Raw genomic sequence first — 19556 nt, forward strand, 5'->3', positions numbered from 1 at the left:
AATTAATGTATAATGCACTCATAATGATTTTTGAATTATTAGATAATACTTTTATTTAAAATAGAGACCCTGTGATATCTGTGCTTTCCCTTTGCCTACTCTTATGCAAGCAGCTCTTTATGCTAATTTTTATTATAATGTTTAGTAGCAAGAGTCACATCCTCTCCTATAAATAGTGGTCCAGGTAGTCTTCCCTGGTTGCTCAGTGGTAAAAAACATGCCTGCCAATGCAGGAGACACGGGTGTGATCCTTGAGTCAGGAAGAGCCCCTGGAGGAGAAAATGGCATTCCACTCCAGTATTCTTTCTGGGAAATGCCATGGACAGAGGAGTCTGGCTTTAAAAATTTTAGCTCTTCTCTCAAATAAAATTTCAAAAATATACATATATTTCTTGTTTTTTCAAATAAATCCTTTAGTATCAAGTTTTATAATTTTATTCTTATTAAAATAATATATACATGGATGGGACTATTAATTTATTTTCTAATCTATGTGAAATTACTCTTATTATTATGGGTATATGTTGTTTTATTTATTTTATTAAAAACTAATCATGATTACTTGGGGTGTAAATTAATCAGCCATTGACTTCTGTACATTTTAATTGCATCTAGCTACATTTTCATACCATTGCATTAAAAATAAGAATTCTCAAATTCTTTATCATTACCTTTTTTTTATTATGCTATGCACAATGGACCAGAAATAGTGATGATATTATCTCCCCACCATCCTAATAGGTCACTTATTCCTGTATCATGTCTTAATATGCTGGAAAAATATTTCATAACTGTTAAAAATAAAGGCTAAATAAAATGTTTCTAGCTACTCCTGATTTCAGTGTAAATGTTTATTAATTCACTTTTTATATTTAAACAAGAAAAAGTATGTCAGTTCTTGGAGGAGAAAAAAAATCACTATTCCACAATAATGATGGCAATAACTGATTCAGACAAGAAGGATTAGTAGATGATTAAACAACTGGGATCATGTTTGCTGAAAAAAATATATGACACAGCATTCAAGTAGTTCATCACAAACATTAACTGCAAAGAGAAAAATAGTAACTGTCTTGTGTAATAACATAGTGGATTCCATTTTAATGATGTAGTTAAAATTAATATTGTGAGTAATGGTGCAAATTGATACTGTGTGATTACTGCTGTGATATACTGAGGACACACAATCACTCTTATCATTTTGCTAGACAGATACAAAATGAACCAGATCATGAAGAAGTAGCTAACCTAAACTGAGGGATATTTTATGAATGTAATGCCCTGCACTCTTTCAGAATCATGAGAGACAAAGAAAAGCTGAGGAATAAAGGAAAACATAGAAACATTTCTACTAAATACAATGCGTGATCACTGACTCAATTTGGGCTGAGGGGAAAAAGCCATATAGAGATTAGATGATGAATGAAATTTAGATACAGGCTTTCAGTTAGCTAAGAGAACCAATAATAATTTACCTAATTTTGGAAATTTCACTTTAAAAAAGATTAATCTCTGTTCCTTGGAAATAGATACTAAACTATTGGGTAGGAAATATGATTTCTATTGCTCTCATATGGTTAAGAAAAATGACATAGCTAGAAATAAAGCAAATATTAAAAAATAGTGAAAAGTAAATAATATAGTAATTACATATTAGAATTCTTTGAAATATGCTTTGAAATTGTTCTGCATGTTTGGAATTATATTAACTTAAAAACATCAGCTTTCCTTTATTGGATATCTTAGACCATAGGATGACGTTTCCTTTTTAATTACAATTGCTGTGACATCTTGTATTAACTCTATCAACCTAACCCTGTCACTAAATTACTCTTTAGTCTTTGTTACCTTTAATGCTTCCTGTATTCATTCTACGAATGCTACAGCCTGGAAGAGAGACAGAGTGGTCCTCCCTTGGTTCTTAAAACCTTAATTCAATGGCACTCAGTGAGCTTTCCTACTTGACTGTGTATAACTAATCAACACCTTTCTTGGTCTGAACGTGTCTCTAAGAAGGTATAGGCTAGGCAAGGAGTCTCTTGTAAGGCTTGTTCTGATATCTGCTTTTTCCTTCTTCGTTTCTGTGTTATCACTTGGGTGTTGATACGCAGTCGATCCATCAACGTCATCATGATGTACACTTGTCCTTCCACCCATGCATTATCCACAGAGAAATGGTAGTGAGGCACGGTCTGGGAACAGAGGCGTTTGAGGTTTACATTTAAGTATGTGACAAAAATGTTAGTCTTAATAGCAGCACAGGTTTTGATATACTTGTATCTTTCCATTCATGTTAACTTTTGCTAAAATAATGATTTGTACTCTTTTAGAAAATATTAACATTAGAAAGCCTGGGTGATTCCATTCTTCATTTAAGTTATAGGCAGAATGTTTCAGATAGATTCATAACCCAACAATGATGGTTAAATAGTTCAGACCCTGGCAGAAAATGTAGTTTTAAGCATACAAAAGCACTAGAAGCTTCCTAGTTTCATCCCAATTTTAATCTCCCACAGTGTTCCCTAAGAGTTGAAGACTTTGGCAAGACTTGAATGCCCTAATGAAATGTGAATAATCCTGAAAGCATAAGTATGTGAATGCTGTAATGTATTTAAAGAATGACAACTGAAGGTAGATATGTATATAATTACTTCATTTATGGTTGTAGGTGGTAGTAATAAACTTTTGGCACAATAAGAATGGTGTTATAATGAATTACTACATTTTTTAGGTTGTTAGTGGAACAGACCTGCTCTGTATATACAGTTTGGAGGTCAGTAGAATAGCTATTTGGCATATGATATTCATAAGGAACAGGAAATGGTACATGTCTTTGAGTGAACTCATATGTGTCAGCATACTTTATTATGTAGTTTTATCTAATATAACTTAAGGGAAGGAGATTATATAGTTCATAGTGACTCAGAGGAAAAAAATTCTTAAAAAATTTTAAAGTTTAAAAAAAATCAGTGTGTTACAACCTTCAGTGAATTTTTTAAAACAGACTAAGCCACAGAAACCAAGTACTTTAAAGAAAAAATCACATAATGTGCAAGTGTGACTTTTCCATTAATGGGCACTCATCTTATTAAAAGTTAAAATTTTGATAGGAAGTTTTTTTTTAACCAGAGCAGCAAGATGTCAAGTTATTAAGATAATTAATTTATATATTACTTTACCTCTAATTATCATACTCTGAGTCAGTAACTTAATAATCTCAAACCAAGATTTCTCCATATCATCCTCAGGGTAATTGTTTACATTAAAAAAATACAAAAATCTCTTTACAAAATGAAATATCTCTTTCTTATTGAAACTTTTCCTCTTCCTCTCTCCCTCCTGTCTTAAAAAACAAAAACAAAAATACCTCCATTGTCCTCACATTCTTCTCCAGCAAGTGCTAGAGGTACATGTTTTCAATTTTTTCCCTCAGTTTCTTCTGAACTATCTCCAGTTTGGCCTCTGCTGACTGAGCATGCACAGAGGCATGTACTACAATTTCACCAAAATTTATTTTCTACAAGATCACCAACACATTCTTCCTTACCAAAACTGATGGTTGTTTACCAGTCTTAGACACCCTTGAGCATTCTGGAGCATCTGAAAAGCTTTTCTTTCTTAAAGCAGCCCTCTCCCTCTTGGGCAAGATCCCTCTCAGAGCTTCCCAGACTTCTCATGTCGCTCCATTTCAGTCTCTGTTTCTCTCTAATTTCTGACTATTAATGTAACCCAAGGTCAGCCCTCCAACCCTGCTCTTTTCTACAGACCCTTTCTCCTTCAGCTATGGCTTAATTATGCAAGTGATCCAGGCAGAAAAAAAGCTTTTCTTCCTGTAGGGCACAAGGCAGACACAGCAAGCTCCAAGCTTCGTCCTGGGGCCAAAAAGCTCTCTTAAGTTTATCCTTTTCTTCATTTAAATAGTCTTTAAACATTTAAAACTCCCTGCTTTGCGATGGCTGGTACTTTTTTTGTCCTTTTCTTTTGTGTTCAACTTTTTAGATTTACATCCATAACTGACTCAGACCATATCATGCTTAGTAAATTTTTCCTGGTTAATTTCTTGAAGTAACTTTGTTTTTGTCATTTTATTCTTCTAATATCATTTTACTTAATTTACAAAATGATGTAATTATGTCTTGTCTTTAGTTCAACACAAGTGACATATTACAAAGTAGTTAAATCAGGCTACCCACATGTACTACTTAGGCACACAGGAAATTAAACTGATCAGATCTCAAAGTATTTAAATTATTACTGAAAGAGCTAATATCTAGATTTCTTAAAAAAAAAGACAATTTTTTTTCTTCTTTGTTATTTACAGGACAGTGGACAAAGGATACATAGATAAATGAGACATGAATCTTTTTCACAAATTATTTCCTATATATATATAAAGTATGTTCATAAACATATTAGCAGGGCAAAGGCTAACAGGGTTTTGGGAAGAGAACTAATTAATGGTCATAGTAAACACCCTCTTTCAAGAACACATGAAAAGACTACACATGGACATCACCGGATGGAAAAAACTGAAATTAGATTGATTATATGCTTTTCAGTCAAAGATGGAGAAGCTCTATACAGTCAGCAAAAACAAAACTGGGAGCTGAAGTGAAAATGAAAGTCGCTTACTTTGTGACCCCATGGACTTTATAGTCCATGGAATTCTCCAGGCCAAAATACTGGAGCAGATTTTCCCATTTCCAGAAGATCTTCCCAACCCATGGATAGAACCCAGGTTTCCCACATTGTAGGCAGATCCTTACCAGTTGTGCCACAAGGGAAGCACAAGAATACTGGAGTGGGTAGCATATCCTTTCTCCAGGAGATCTTCCTGACCTAGGAATCGAAATGGAGTCTCCTGAATTGCAGGCAGATTCTTTAAGAACTGAGCTCTCAGGGAGACTGGAAGCTGACGGTGGCTCAGATAATTAACTCCTTATAGCAAAATACAGACTTCAATTAAAAAAAGTAGAGAAAACCACGAGGCCATTCAGGTATGACCTAAATCAAATTCCTTACCATTATACAGTGGAAGTGACAAATAGATTCAACGGATTAGATCTGATACAGTGCCTGAAGAACTATGGATGGAGGTTCATGACGTTGTACAGGAGGCAGTGATCAAGACCATTGTCAAGAAATAGAAATACAGAAAGGTAAAATGGTTGTCTGAGGAGGCCTTAAAAATAACTGAGAAAAGAAGAGAAGCTAAAGGCAAAGGGGAAAAAGAAAGTTATACCCATCTGAAAGCAGAGTTCCAAAGAATAGCAAGGAGAGATACTGAAGAAGGAATTCATAGGACCTGGACTCCATCTTAGGCCTGTTCATGCTGATCATGCTCAGCCACCTTTCCAATGGACTCTGAACTCTGTGTTTAGTGCCTATGAAAACAACAACAGAAGGATAAGACCCCCTCCAGACCAGGGAACCTTGAAGATTGTATCTAGGTTACTCATCGCCTAAGAGAAAACATACACTAATCACCTCTTCCTCCAGACAGGCCATAAATTTTTCTGTATCTATCGGAGTGTAACCTCAGGTTTATTGAGTATTGGCTAATTGTTTGACTGTTTCAGCACATGAGCACATAGCATGTGAATCATGGGGTTATTGGGATTGTATTTTTCTTGGTTTATGTAAGTCTCAAGGAATTTGGAGTGGTGGGTTCAGACACGTACACATGGGGTATAAAAGATTTTCACAAATGCTGGCCGGGGTCCTTGGCTAAGAGGAGACTCTGCCTTGGGTTCTCCAGTGTAATAAACTGCACTCCACTATCTGCATTGTCCTTCTGAGTGAGTTTGTTTCCCGGAACGCGTGGCTACATTTGGTGCATTGGCTGGGAAACTCCTCACTTTGAGGAGACAGGTCTCATTTGAGGCCACCCTGAGGCTTTGCGGCTTGAATCTCCTCGAGGGGGGAAGACACCTCACCCCTCTGGAAGAATTCAGCCTTTCAAAGCCTGGTTTCTTTGCTTTGGCAGGTAGTGAGGCAGCAAGGGAACTGAGCGCTCAGGTGAGGAGGAACCCACCTGGCAGGGTGGAAGACGGGGCCTGATCATCCCCCTGGGAGGGACTAGAAGGGGCACGGACCCAAAGGGGCCTGGAATAAGCAGGCAGCAGCGATTGCTTGGTACACAGGTCGATGAGCGTGCTATGGTTTAGGAAGGAAATTTGTGAAGGTCATTTAGGAGGTGTGTCCACACCGTCTCAGGGAAAATTATTACCAGTGATAGCCAGGGTATTTTTAGGATAGGAAACTGGTCCTTGTATGCTCGTATTCTGCCCTCCCCCAGGAGGTGTCCCATCTGCTGTGAAATTCTTGACCCCCTTGGAACTGTTAGGCTAGAAGGAAGGGGATACATAAGTGAATATGAATTGGCTTTCCCAGAGATAGCCAGGGACATGGTATATTTAACCCATCTGTGTTTTCATCTGCACCTGATCAAGCCCACCAAGGCAGAACGGACTTTAAGGGAGAAACAGTCTTGGACCACCTGGTTTCTGGTTCAGCTGTGCTGACCGGCAGGCGAAGGCACATTGATCCCCCTTCTCCCTCTGAGATCTGGCAGGTAAGGCTCTTCTCACCCCAATTAGGCAGGAGGCAGAATGGCAATGTAAGTGTCATTGAGTGGAAATATCAGTACATAAGGTACTGATAAGTACATAAGTACATATGTACATAAGTACATAAGGTACTGAGAACTTCGTAGACAGAACAAAAAAGAAAAGTTGAAGGTCAGAGAAGGTAAGCAAGATGGGAGGAAGTGAATCCAAGGCAACTGTATTGGAGTGCATGATTAAAAATTTTAAGAAGGGATTAGGAGGAGACTATGAGGTGAAGATGAAGCCTAACCACCTCCACATACTCTGTGAGGTTGAATGGCCCCCTGTGGGAGTAGGATGGCCACCAGAGAACACCATGAACTTAAGAATAGTGGAAGCAGTCTATAGAGTAGGAGAGCCGGGACACCTGGATCAATATCCATATATTGACTCACGGCTAGGGTCAGCTCAAGACCCTCCTACTTGGACAGAGAAGGCAATGGCACCCCACTCCAGTACTCTTGCCTGGAAAATCCCATGGATGGAGGAGCCCGGTGGGCTGCAGTCCATGGGGTCGCTAAGAGTCGGACACGACTGAGCAACTTCACTTTCACTTTTCACTTTCATGCATTGGAGAAGGAAATGGCAACCCACTCCAGTGTTCTTGCCTGGAGGATCCCAGGGACGGGGGAGCCTGGTGGGCTGCCATCGATGGGGTCGCACAGAGTCGGACACAACTGAAGTGACTTAGCAGCAGCTCCTACTTGGACAAGGTTCTGTATCCAGAAAGGAAAGGGGAAGATATTAATGGCACAAAAATTGACTGATTATAAAAAAGGAAATTCTACAGGATTTGGATGGGTCGACCTGACCCCTCCTCCATACTGGATAATGATGCTCCTGCCTCATTGCTCCACCAGGACTGGAGGCCGCCTTAATGCCCAATCCAGGGCCAGGTGAAGTCCTGCAGCAACCACTGCTCCTCTGCCAGCTCTTCCCGAGGTCATAAAGCCGCCACCTCGGCAGGCTCTGATCCCAGTGACAGAAACCTCTGGCCAGCACTTCCAGGATCCGGCTCCAGCCTAACCGCCCAAGCTATACCCATCTCTCCCAGTGAGTACTGACAAGAAGGGGAGGGAGCTGTTGGAATTAAGCAGAGACTGCGCTCTGCCAGAGAGCCAGAGGGAACGAAAGAGAACAGACAAGAGATTTGCAATGTGAGCTGCTGCTTTGGGAAGTCTATCTCGGGCCCTCCGGAAAACCTCCTCTGCCCCAGCTACAGGACAGTCCTTCAACCCATCCCAACAGAGGCCCTGGGCAGTTATAGCCAAACCAGTGTGCCTGGTGCTGAGCTTTTGGCCACTGGAAGAATGAATGCCCTAAGGCAAGGAAGGAAGAGGAAGCTCCCGCAGTTGTGGGGCTTGCTGACTTGGAAATTAAATAGGGCTGCCGGGGCTCAGAGATATCAGGTCCCTGAGAGCCCATGGTAACCTTAAAAGTGGGGGACCAAAACACTGACTTCATGGTGGATACAGGAGCAGAATTGTTGGTAGTAACAAAACCTGTGGCACCACTGTCCGAAAAGACTATCGCTGTAACTGGGGTATCAGGAGAAGACATGATTAAATTGTTTTGCCAGCCCAGAAAATGTCAGATGGGGGGGGGGGCACCAAGTGATTCATGAATGCCTCTACATTCCTGAGTGCCCAGTACCCCTGTTGGGAAGAGACTTGCTCTCCAAACTAGGAGCACAAGTGACTTTCCCCCTGAGGAGAGGCCCACCTTCCGGATGGACACTATGACTTATTTGCTCTCTCTCTCAATACCACCCCAAGATGAGTGGAGGTTGCATGAGCCTCCGAAGGCAGAACCGGGTGGGCTGGAAGAGCATGAGAGAGAGCTAACTCAATTATTCCCTGAGATCTGGGTGAAAGACAAACCCCCCTTCCCACCAGGCTGGCTGGACATTAAGCCCCAGTGATAATAGAACTCAAACCAGGCACCATCCTGGTTAGAAAGCACCAATACCTGCTACCGATAGAGGCCTGGCCCAGCATACTGCCCCACATCAATAGAGTGAAACAAACGGGCATTCTAGTAGAGTGCCAGTCAGCTTGGAATACGCTGATCCTGCCAGTCAAAAAGGAAGAACAGGACTATAGGCCTGTACAGGATCTCAGGCTAGTCAACCAGGCTACTGTGACTTTACACCCCACTGTTCCAAATCCTTATACCTTACTTAGCCTCCTCCCGCTGAGGACTAAAGTTTATACTCGCTAGGTCTCAAGGATGCCTTCTTCTGTGTACACCTCGCCCCAGTGTCACAGCCGATCTTTGCCTTTGAATGGGAAGATCCAGTTGGGGGCACCAAGTAATAGCTCATCTGGACTCCCCCACAAGGGTTTAAGAACTCCCCAGCCATCTTTGAGAAAGCCTTGGCTTCTGACCTGAACTCATTCCATCCAGAAGAGTATAGATGTTGGCTCCTACAATATGTGGATGACCTGCTGCTGGCTGCCGAAACCAAGGGAAAATGCTGGAAAGGGATAAAAGCACTGCTCCAGCTGCTGATGGAAGCAGGTTACCGGGTGTTGAAGAAGAAGGCACAGATCTGCAGGGAGGAGGTAAGGTATCTGGGGTTTGTTTTAAAGGAGGACACAAGGTTCCAGACCCTAGTTGGGTCCTACATACTGATGACACTAGCCTGATAAAACAAGGACAACAACTGTCAGGTTAGCCAAAGCAGAAGGGACCATTAGGACTGAAAAGGGATGGCGGGAATTGCCAAGTGGCAAATTATTGGTACTGGAGGAGCTGGCACACACTCTGCTAAGCCAAACACACCGAGCGACCCACCTAGGCCATGCTGCCTGCTCACAGGTTAATGGTGCCTCTCGGGTATTCAGACAAAAACCTCCGGGTATTTAGCAGAAAGGCATGCTGCCCTTTGAACACCTGGGAGTGGACTTCACTGAAATGAAACCTCACCGACATTACTGTTACCTGCTGGTCATGGTATGTACGTTCTCAGGATGGGTAGAAGCTTTTCCTGCCTGGACTAAAAGAGCATCAGAAGTAGCCCGGTGCCTGCTTAGGGAAATAGTTCCCAGATTTGGACTTCCTACCAGCATTGATTCAGACAATGACCCAGTTTTTGTAGCTGATTTAGTACAACAAGTAAGCAAAACTCTAAACATCAAATGGAAACTGCGCACTGCATATAGGCCCAGAGTTCTAAGATGGTGGAATGAACCAACTGGACATTAAAGAGACTCTCCAAGTGGATCATAGAGACTGACTGCTCCTGGGTGGACTTGCTTCCGACGGCTCTGCTCAGACTCAGGATGACCCCACAGTCCCAGGGCTATTCTCCATATGAAATTGTGAATGGGAGGCCCCCTCCCATAATAAAACAGGTGTCAACAAATTTGCCTCAGGTAAGGGGGAATAGGATATCACAGCAGATGGAACTGGGTAAGGTAATAAATCGGGTAACTAAGTTTGTACAAGAAAAGGGTGCCATTCCCCCTCGGGGAACAGATTCATGAGTTTACGCTTGGTGACCAAGTATGGGTCAAAGATTGGAAACATGATTTCCTAGCCCCTTGGTGAAAGGGCCCTTATGTTATTCTAACTACCCCTACTGCAGTTAAAGTTGTAGGTATTGTCCCTTGGATCCATCTTACGAGGGTGAAGAGAACATACAACACAGACCCAGAAAATGCTGAGTGGACTGCACAGAGGGACCCCGCTGACCCTCGAGAGACTAAGACCATCCTTAAGAAGAAGGAAAAAAAGATCCTGGAGGAGCCCCTTCAGGATGAAGCCGCACAATCAACTCCTGCTGCTTGGCCTCATCAACGTGATTTTGAATTTAACTTCCGTTTCAACTCAGGTCAATGTTTTCATCTCATGGGCACATTCCTACGCAGACTTCCACAATACTTCCGACTGCTGGGTATGTAGGGCTGTGCCTCTCTCAGTGATGGATGGACTTCCTTGGTGGGTGTCACCATTCTGCCAAGGAGATTTTAATCCACTCTGCTCTTTTCTGGGATGACAAAAAAGAGACCTTCCTCTCTCTTGTCAATCATAACCTCTCCTTGCTCTCTTGGTGTAAGACCTACAGTCAATAGACTGGGGTCATAGGGTTACATTTTATATAAATGCCAGTGTAACAAAAGCCTAACCTACTTGTAATCTACCCCGGTAGCCCTGGTAAATCTACCTTATTTACATGCAAGGTGGACAAGATCCACGTTTCAATGATATGAGTATATTGCTGCCTTATTCGTATCTTTTATAGGGACAATAGATATCATGATTAAAGTAGAGGCCTTGACTAATTTCAAAAAACAGCCCCTCCTAGATAGAACAAAAGCCATCCAAGCCTTAAATGAAGAGCAAATCCAAATGAGGAAAGCGGTGATTCATAATAGTATGGCTTTGGACATACTCACAGCTGCTCAAGGAGGGGCCCGTGCCATAATTAAGGTTGAATGTTGTGTATACATTCCTGACTTATCTGGCAATGTATCGACTGCTTTAGAGACATGAAAAACCAGGTAAAAGCAATGTCAAATGAAAACATTCCTTTCTGGACTTCGGTCCTATCTTGGGTGAAAGGCGATTGGTGGAAAAATACATTTACCACTGTTATAGTTGCTTTGATAGTTCTGCTTTGTGGACCCTGAATTTTACAATGTATTATGAACTTTGTAACCTGAAGGTTGATGTCATTTCCCCAAATTGACGGTCAGAAAGCCTGGGTGCAATATATCCCTATGAATGATGCTCATAATATGAGTTAAGAGCATCAAGAGGGGGGAATGAAGAAGGAATTCATAGGGCCTGGACTCCATCTTAGGCCTGTTCATGCTGATCATGCTCAGCCACCTTTCCAATGGACTCTGAACTCTGTGTTTAGTGCCTATGAAAACAACAACAGAAGAATAAGACCCCCTCCAGACCGGGGAACCTTGAAGATTGTATCTAGGTTACTCATCGCCTAAGAGAAAACATACACTAATCACCCCTTCCTCCAGACAGGCCATAAATTTTTCTGTATCTATTGGAGTGTAACCTCAGGTTTATTGAGTATTGGCTAGTTGTTTAACTGTTTCAGCACATGAGCACATAGCACATGAATCATGGGGTTATTGGGATTGTATTTTTCTTGGTTTATGTAAGTCTCAAGGAATTTGGAGTGGTGGGTTCAGACACGTACACATGGGGTACAAAAGATTTTCACAAATGCTGGCCAGGGTCCTTGGTTAAGAGGAGACTCTGCCTTGGGCCCTCCAGTGTAATAAATTGCACTCCACTATCTGCATTGTCCTTCTGAGTGAGTTTGTTTCCCAGAACGCGTGGCTACAACAATAAGAAAGCCTTCCTCAGGGAGGCTCCTCAGGGATCAGAGCAAAGAAATAGAGGAAACAATAGAATGGGAAAGACTAGAGATCTTGTCAAAAAAATTAGAGATACCAAGGGAACATTTCATGCAAAGATGGGCACAATAAAGGACAGAAATGGTATGGACCTAACAGAAGCAGAAGAAATTGAGAAGAGGTGTCAAGAATACACAGAAGAACTGTACAAAAAAGGTCTTCATGACCCAGATAACCATAGTGGTGTGATCACTCACCTAGAGCCAGACATCCTGGAATGTGAAGTCAAGTGGGCCTTAGAAAGCATTACTATGAACAAAGCTAGTGGAGGTGATGGAATTCCAGTGGAGCTATTTCAAATCCTAAAAGAAGATGCTTGAAAGTGCTGCACTCAATATGCCAGCAAATTTGGAAAACTCAGCAGTGGCCAAGGACTGAAAAAGGTCAGTTTTCATTCCAATCCCAAAGAAAGGCAATGCCAAAGAATTCTCAAACTACCACACAATTGCACTCATCTCACACACTAATAAAGTAATGCTCAAAATTCTCCCAGCCAGGCTTCAACAGTACATGAACATCAAATTCCAGATGTTCAAGCTGGATTTAAAAAAGGCAGAGGAATCAGAGATCAAAATGCCAACATCCACTGAATCACAGGAAAATACAAACAAACAAACAAACAAGAGAGTTCTATAAAACCATCTACTTCTTCTTTGTTGACTAGGCCAAAGCCTTTGACTGTGTGGATCACAACAAACTTTGGAAAATTCTTCAAGAGATGGGAATACCAGACCACCTGACCTGACTGTTGAAAAATCTGTATGCAGGTCAAGAAACAACAGTTAGAACCAGACATGGAACAACAGACCGGTTCCAAATTGGGAAAGGAGTATGTCAAGGCTCTATATTGTCACCCTGCTTATTTAACTTATATGCAGAGCACACCATGTGAAATGTTTGGCTGGATAAAGCACAAGCTGGAATCAAGATTGCTGAGAGAAATAACCTCAGATATGCAGATGATACCACATTATGGCAGAAAGCGAAGAACTAAAGAGTGTCTTGATGAAAGCGAAAAAGCAGGTTGAAAATGTTGGCTTAAAACTCAACATTCAGAAAACTAAGATTATGGCATCCGGTCCCATCACTTCATGGCAAATAAATGGGGAAACAATGGAATCAGTGACAGACTTTATTTTTTGGGACTCCAAAATGACTGCAGACTGTGACTGAAGCCCTGAAATTAAAAGAGGCCTGCCTCTTGGAAGAAAAGCTGTGACCAACCTAGACAGCAAATAAAAAGCAGAGCCAAACTTTGCTGACAAAGGTCCATCTAGTCAAAGCTATGGTTTTTTGAGTAGTCATGTATGGATGTCAGAGTTGGACTATAAAGAAAGCTGATCACTGAAGCAGTGATTCTTTTGAACTGTGGTGTTGGAGAAGACTTTTGACAATCCCTGGGACTGCATGGAGATCCAGCCAGTACATCCTAAAGGAAATCAGTCCTGAATATTCATTAGAAGGACTGATGTTGAAGCTGAAACTCCAATACTTTGGCCGCCTGATGTGAAGAACTGATCCATTTGAGAAGACTCTGATATGGGAAAGATTGAAGACAGGAGGAGAAGGGGATGACAGAGGATGAGATAGCTGGATGGCATCATTGACTCAATGGATGTGAGTTTGAGCAAGCTCTGGGAATTGGTGATGGACAGGGAAGTCTGGCGTGCTGCAGTCCGTGGGGTCACAAAGAATTGGACATGACTGAGTGACTGAACTGACTGAACTGATGGTCATAAATAACTATAATATTAAATCATCATGAGAAATACAGGTAGTGTTATCAGATTAGAAGGAGAAGGGTCATTTCTTCTTACAGAGTAGTGGGGACATCTCCTAAAAATGACATTTAAAAGGAATCTGATGAACCACTCAAAATGTCATCATTTGGAGGAAACTGGCAGCAATTCTGGGTCACCCTAGTATCTTCTCCTATACGATATCTGTTTTATTCCCAAGCTGAAAAAAATACAAAATATATATTTCCTCTGTATTAAAATTTTCAACAAACAAAATGCTAAGATCCAAATTTCATGATATCATTGATAACATTTTCTAGAAAAAAAAATCAAGAATATTTTAATTGTATTTACTTAAGGAGAATCCCAGTATATATGTATCTCAGCATTTATGACTGGTTACCATCAGTTGTAATGATCATTTTCAAAGCTCAAATTGTCCCATCTTTAGCAAGAGCATTTAAAAAAAATTTTAATTGGCACTAGTGTTAAAGTACCCACCTACCAATGCAGGAAATGTAAAAGAAATAGGTTCGACCCTCGGGTTAGGAAGATCTCCTGGAGTTGGATATGAAAACCCACTCCAGTATTCTTACCTGGAGAATCTCATGGACAGTGGAGGCTGGTGAGCTACAGTACATAGGGTCACAAAAAGTCGGACATGACTGAAGCATGTACACGTTTCTTTTGATGTTATCCAGATGTCAAAGAATCTGCCTGCAATGCAGGAGACCTGGGTTCTATCCCTGGGTTGGGATGATCCTCCAGAGAAGAAAATGGAAACCCACGCCAATAATCTTGCCTGGAAAATCCCATAGATAGCGGAGCCTGGCAGGGTGACCCCAGGGGTCACATTTTGGGGGTCACAATCAACATGACCGAGTGACTAAGCACACACAAGCATGAAGTCTTTGTCATTATCCTGTGTGACACTGTTCCAAGATTTCCTTGGAAATTTTCTCTCCAGAATTGGAACTGGCCATTATTCTAAGAGAAAAAGTAATTAAGACTGCAATCTGTGTATAAGGACTCTTACTGGTACTAGGCTGGCCATTCTTTTTAGGCCTCCTCAGTGGACTGAGCAAAGCATATATGCTGATGAGAGATTAGATAGATGATAAATGGCCATAGGCACTTTTAAGAGATACTGTGCTTTGTGAGGTCTTATTGATACTTCTATTCAAATTTAGGACCACAAAACTTTGTACATATTATGTTCCATATTACATTCATGACTGCTTTCTTTTACACTGAGAATTCAAGTTGCCTAGGGCACATGGCATAGCAAAATTTGTATAGTTCATAAGTATTATTTAAAGTTCTCCCTCTTTATACACACACTGCCAGAAAATGATATTAACACTTCTATGATGTGTATAATTCCTGAGAACAGCTTATTTACATGTGTTTTCCCAATATCCCCTAGTTTTAATAGTTGTTTTATATCTAGTATAAATAAATATAATATCTAAGCATACAGTCATTACATACTGTTCTATTTCATCTTTAATTCAATTTTAAGTCTATAAGTAACTCTGTTTAATGTTCACCATCCTCCTTATGTCCTTGCCTTTAGAGCTATTTTGGTTGTCTGAGATCATTCTCTAGTAGATTTCTTTCTTTTTTTGGGGGGGGGGATTAGTAGACAAGAACTTTATTTTTTTTATGTTATTTTTTTTTTTAGTTTTTTATTTTTTTAATTTTAAAATCTTTAATTCTTACATGTGTTCCCAAACATGAACCCCCCTCCCACCTCCCTCCCCATAACATCTCTCTGGGTCATCACCGTGCACCAGCCCCAAGCATGCTGTATCCTGCGTCAGACATAGACTGGCGATTCAATTCTTACATGATAGTATACATGTTAGAATGCCATTCTCCCAAATCATCCCACCCTCTCCCTCTCCCTCTGAGTCCAAAAGTCCGTTATACACAGCTGTGTCTCTTTTCCTGTCTTGCGTACAGGGTCGTCATTGCCATCTTTCTAAATTCCATATATATGTGTTAGTATACTGTATTGGTGTTTTTTTTTTCTGGCTTACTTCACTCTGTATGATCGGCTCCAGTTTCATCCATCTCATCAGAACTGATTCAAATGAATTCTTTTTAATGGCTGAGTAATACTCCACTGTGTATATGTACCACAGCTTGCTTATCCATTCATCTGCTGATGGACATCCAGGTTGTTTCCATGTCCTGGCTATTATAAACAGTGTTGCGATGAACATTGGGGTACATGTGTCTCTTTCAATTCTGGTTTCCTCGGTGTGTATACCCAGAAGTGGGATTGCTGGGTCATAAGGTAGTTCCATTTGCAATTTTTTAAGGAATCTCCACACTGTTCTCCATAGTGGCTGTACTAGTTTGCATTCCCACCAACAGTGTAGGAGGGTTCCCTTTTCTCCACACCCTCTCCAGCATTTATTGCTTGCAGATTTTTGGATCGCAGCCATTCTGACTGGTGTGAAGTGGTACCTCATTGTGGTTTTGATTTGCATTTCTCTGATAATGAGTGATATTGAGCATCTTTTCATGTGTTTGTTAGCCATCCGTATGTCTTCTTTGGAGAAATGTCTATTTAGTTCTTGGCCCATTTTTTGATTGGGTCGTTTATTTTTCTGGAATTGAGCTGCATAAGTTGCTTGTATATTTTTGAGATTAGTTGTTTGTCAGTTGCTTCATTTGCTATTATTTTCTTCCATTTAGAAGCCTCAAGGGAGCAAAATTCACTGAATTCTTCCATGTTGAGAAAACACTGATTATGCCTTTATAATGGAAATCAGTTCTGCCAGATTTTATGCTGACTCACATTCATTTCATTTTCTTGAATATACTAAATACGCAGTACTACTTTTTTTTTTTTTTTGACAAAAAGCACTGCTGTTGAAAGTGTTCAGTTCAGTTCAGTTCAGTCACTCAGTCATGTCCGACTCTTTGCGACCCCATGAATCACAGCATGCCAGGCCTCCCTGTCCATCACCAACTCCTGGAGTTTACTCAGACTCACCTCCATCGAGTCAGTGATGCCATCCAGCCATCTCATCCTCTGTCGCCCCCTTCTCCTCCTGCCCCTAATCCCTCCCAGCATCAAAGTCTTTTCCAATGAGTCAACTCTTCACATGAGGTGGCCAAAGTACTGGAGTTTCAGCTTCAGCATCATTCCTTCCAAAGAACACCCAGGGCTGATCTCCTTCCGAATGGACTGGTTGGATCTCCTTGCCGTCCAAGGGACTCTCAAGAGTCTTCTCCAACACCACAGTTCAAACGCATCAATTCTTCAGTGCTCAGCCTTCTTCACAGTCCAACTCTCACATCCATATATGACCACAGGATGGTTTATAATTCATCTTAAAAATATTCATTTTCTCTAGGGATGTTTTTCTTCACGTTATTACCTTTTTATCTTATAATAAATGTGTGGAATTTGACCTTGGCAATGATCTCTTGGTTATTTTTATGGAAATTTTTTCTGATATTATAAAAAGGCAAGGTTCAGAGACTTAAGTTTACAGTGCTCCGTTTTTTGTTATTATCTAAGAGTGTTAGAAAAATACAACCATGCTTTCTGAACTTTTCTTGGTCTTTTTAATCAACCTCACTTCATCCAGTCATTTTCCTTTTTCTGTCTCTGTCCTTATGTTGCTTAATTTTCATTGCACTCAGCAATTTCTCCTCCATGTGTAGCTTTGTCCTGGCAGGGATCCCCAGACAGTTTGGGGAGTTTTTAATGTCTGTCTGCAATGCAGGAGACCCTGGTTCGATTCCTGGATAGGGAAGATCCCCTGGAGAATGGATAGGCTACCCACTCCAGCATTCTTGGACTTCCCTGGTGGCTCAGAAGGTAAAACATCTGTCTGCAATGCAGGAGACCTGGTGTGGGACACCCCTGGAGGAGGGCATGGCAACCCACTCCAGTATTCTTGCCTGGAGGCTCCCCATGGATAAGAGCCTGGTGGGCTACAGTCCATAAGGTCGCAAAGCATAGGACATGACTGAATGCCTAAGCACAGAGACCCCTAGTTCTTTAGAGGTTACTGGGCAGTCATTGTACCCAACAACAAAGCAAATTTTCTCTCCATTTCAGCTATTGTTTTCAAATTGGCTCTGAGGATATCCATTACTTTCAGGTCAGGAACCTTGTAGCTTTTTTTTTTTTTTTTCCCCTCACAGATAAGGGTGCCATGCAGGTTATTGATCTTCTTTCAAAAATTCTATCTACTTGTAATTTTGCATCCATAGCGATAACTTCCCCCTTAGTTTTGCTGTAAATACTGTGAGTTGTGTGTGTGTATGTGTGTGTGTGTGTGTTTTGCTAAATAATCTGTTTTGATGTGAAAATTTAAAAAGATTGAGCTATTTGTCAAGAATACTCCACAGTTCTTGAATACTTTATTGGGAAAATTTTTCCTGGATATCCAGTATTCCATATTGCTAGATATAAAAGTCCTTTCTATAGATTTAAATTTCTTGCAATTACTGAAATATTGGGATTTATTCTTTGAATTTTTCTACGTTTATTTTATACTTATTTTGTCATTTATTTGCATGTTCTTTTTTATATGTATCTGCTAATTTGAATTTATTTTTCTCATTTTCTTTTTTAGAAGTAAAGAGGAGGATCCATGGATCTCTCTTCCTCTCAATGTTTTTTTAAGTGTACTTAAGGCTGGTGGGAAAATGAGGAAAATCTCAAAAACTCAGAATAGTAAGAAACTACCAACTCTTTCCCACAACACTGGCACAGAAAAATGCATATAAATTATACAATTTTTGTAATTTGGATCTGTGTGTTTATTTTTTTTTGCTTTTGAAATTATAACTCCCCAAAGTCATTCATATAGGTAAATTTAAACAAACAGTGTCCAAAGTTAAAATCCTAAAACATACATGCATGAAAATTCATAATGGATAATCCAGATTGCTGGACTCCTACTCCATCTTCTAAAGCTTGACACAATTGCCCTGGTCATCATGTTTAGATAGGCAAATGAGAGAAGAGCAAGAGAAAACCTAACTTCTTTTAAATCACATTTTATTTGAGAACCAGTCCAATGGCCAGAGATAGATATAAAGGAAATGTGGTCCATGTCCACTCAGCTACTTACTAGATTAGTTGTTTAGTTGGTAAGTTGTGTCTGACTCTTTGCAACCCCATGGACTGTAGCCCACCAGGCTCCTCTGTCCATGGGATTTTCCAGGCAAGAATACTGGAGTGGGTTGCACTTCCTTCTCCAGGGGACCTTCCCAATGCTGGGATCGATCCCACCTCTTCTGAATTGGCAGGCAGTTTCTTTACCACTGAATCACCAGGGAAGACCATACTTTCTAGTATACTACACTGTAGAAGGGCTCGGGCTTTAATCTCTATTAGGTGCTTTCAATGACTATCAAAAACTCAAAACACTCATGGACATTTTAATGTGTGATTAAAGTGATGATTGGGGATAAAAACCCACCAGACCAATACACTGTTCATTTAGTTTCTCTTTAATCGATAGCCTAAGATCTCTGAATTGTCTTTCTTTTAATCTTAGGCTCATTCAAAGAAACATATCTGTTTGTAAAAAGATACTAGCCTAGTTGAATGGCCATTGATGTGACATCAGCAGATAGCCTGGCCCCACCATTTCCTAAACTTGTTCTCTTGGCCAAGTTATTTAATCTTTTTGCTTCTTTTTATTTAGGTATAAACTAGACATATAAATAAAACGTAAGTCACAGAATAATAGAGAGGGTTAAATAAATTACTATTCATACTACACATGAAATAGAGTGGTACCTAGAAAATGCTTTTGCTGTTCTTGTTTTATTATTTTTATTAT

The 19556-nt window shown here is 40.5% G+C and overlaps 1 long non-coding RNA gene across 1 annotated transcript in view; it reads right to left on the reverse strand.

The window, feature by feature from the left end:
• Window positions 1–660: 660 nt before the first annotated feature.
• Window positions 661–19556, reverse strand: part of LOC138438787 (uncharacterized) — a 36669-nt gene continuing 17773 nt past the window's right edge. Inside the window, exon 4 of the long non-coding RNA XR_011256467.1 lies at window positions 661–2192. This is a non-coding gene — a long non-coding RNA (uncharacterized lncRNA). The remainder of the gene's footprint in view (window positions 2193–19556) is intronic.

Source organism: Ovis canadensis, chromosome 4 (assembly GCF_042477335.2).
Source record: "Ovis canadensis isolate MfBH-ARS-UI-01 breed Bighorn chromosome 4, ARS-UI_OviCan_v2, whole genome shotgun sequence".
In the NCBI taxonomy this organism is placed as follows: domain Eukaryota; kingdom Metazoa; phylum Chordata; class Mammalia; order Artiodactyla; family Bovidae; genus Ovis; species Ovis canadensis.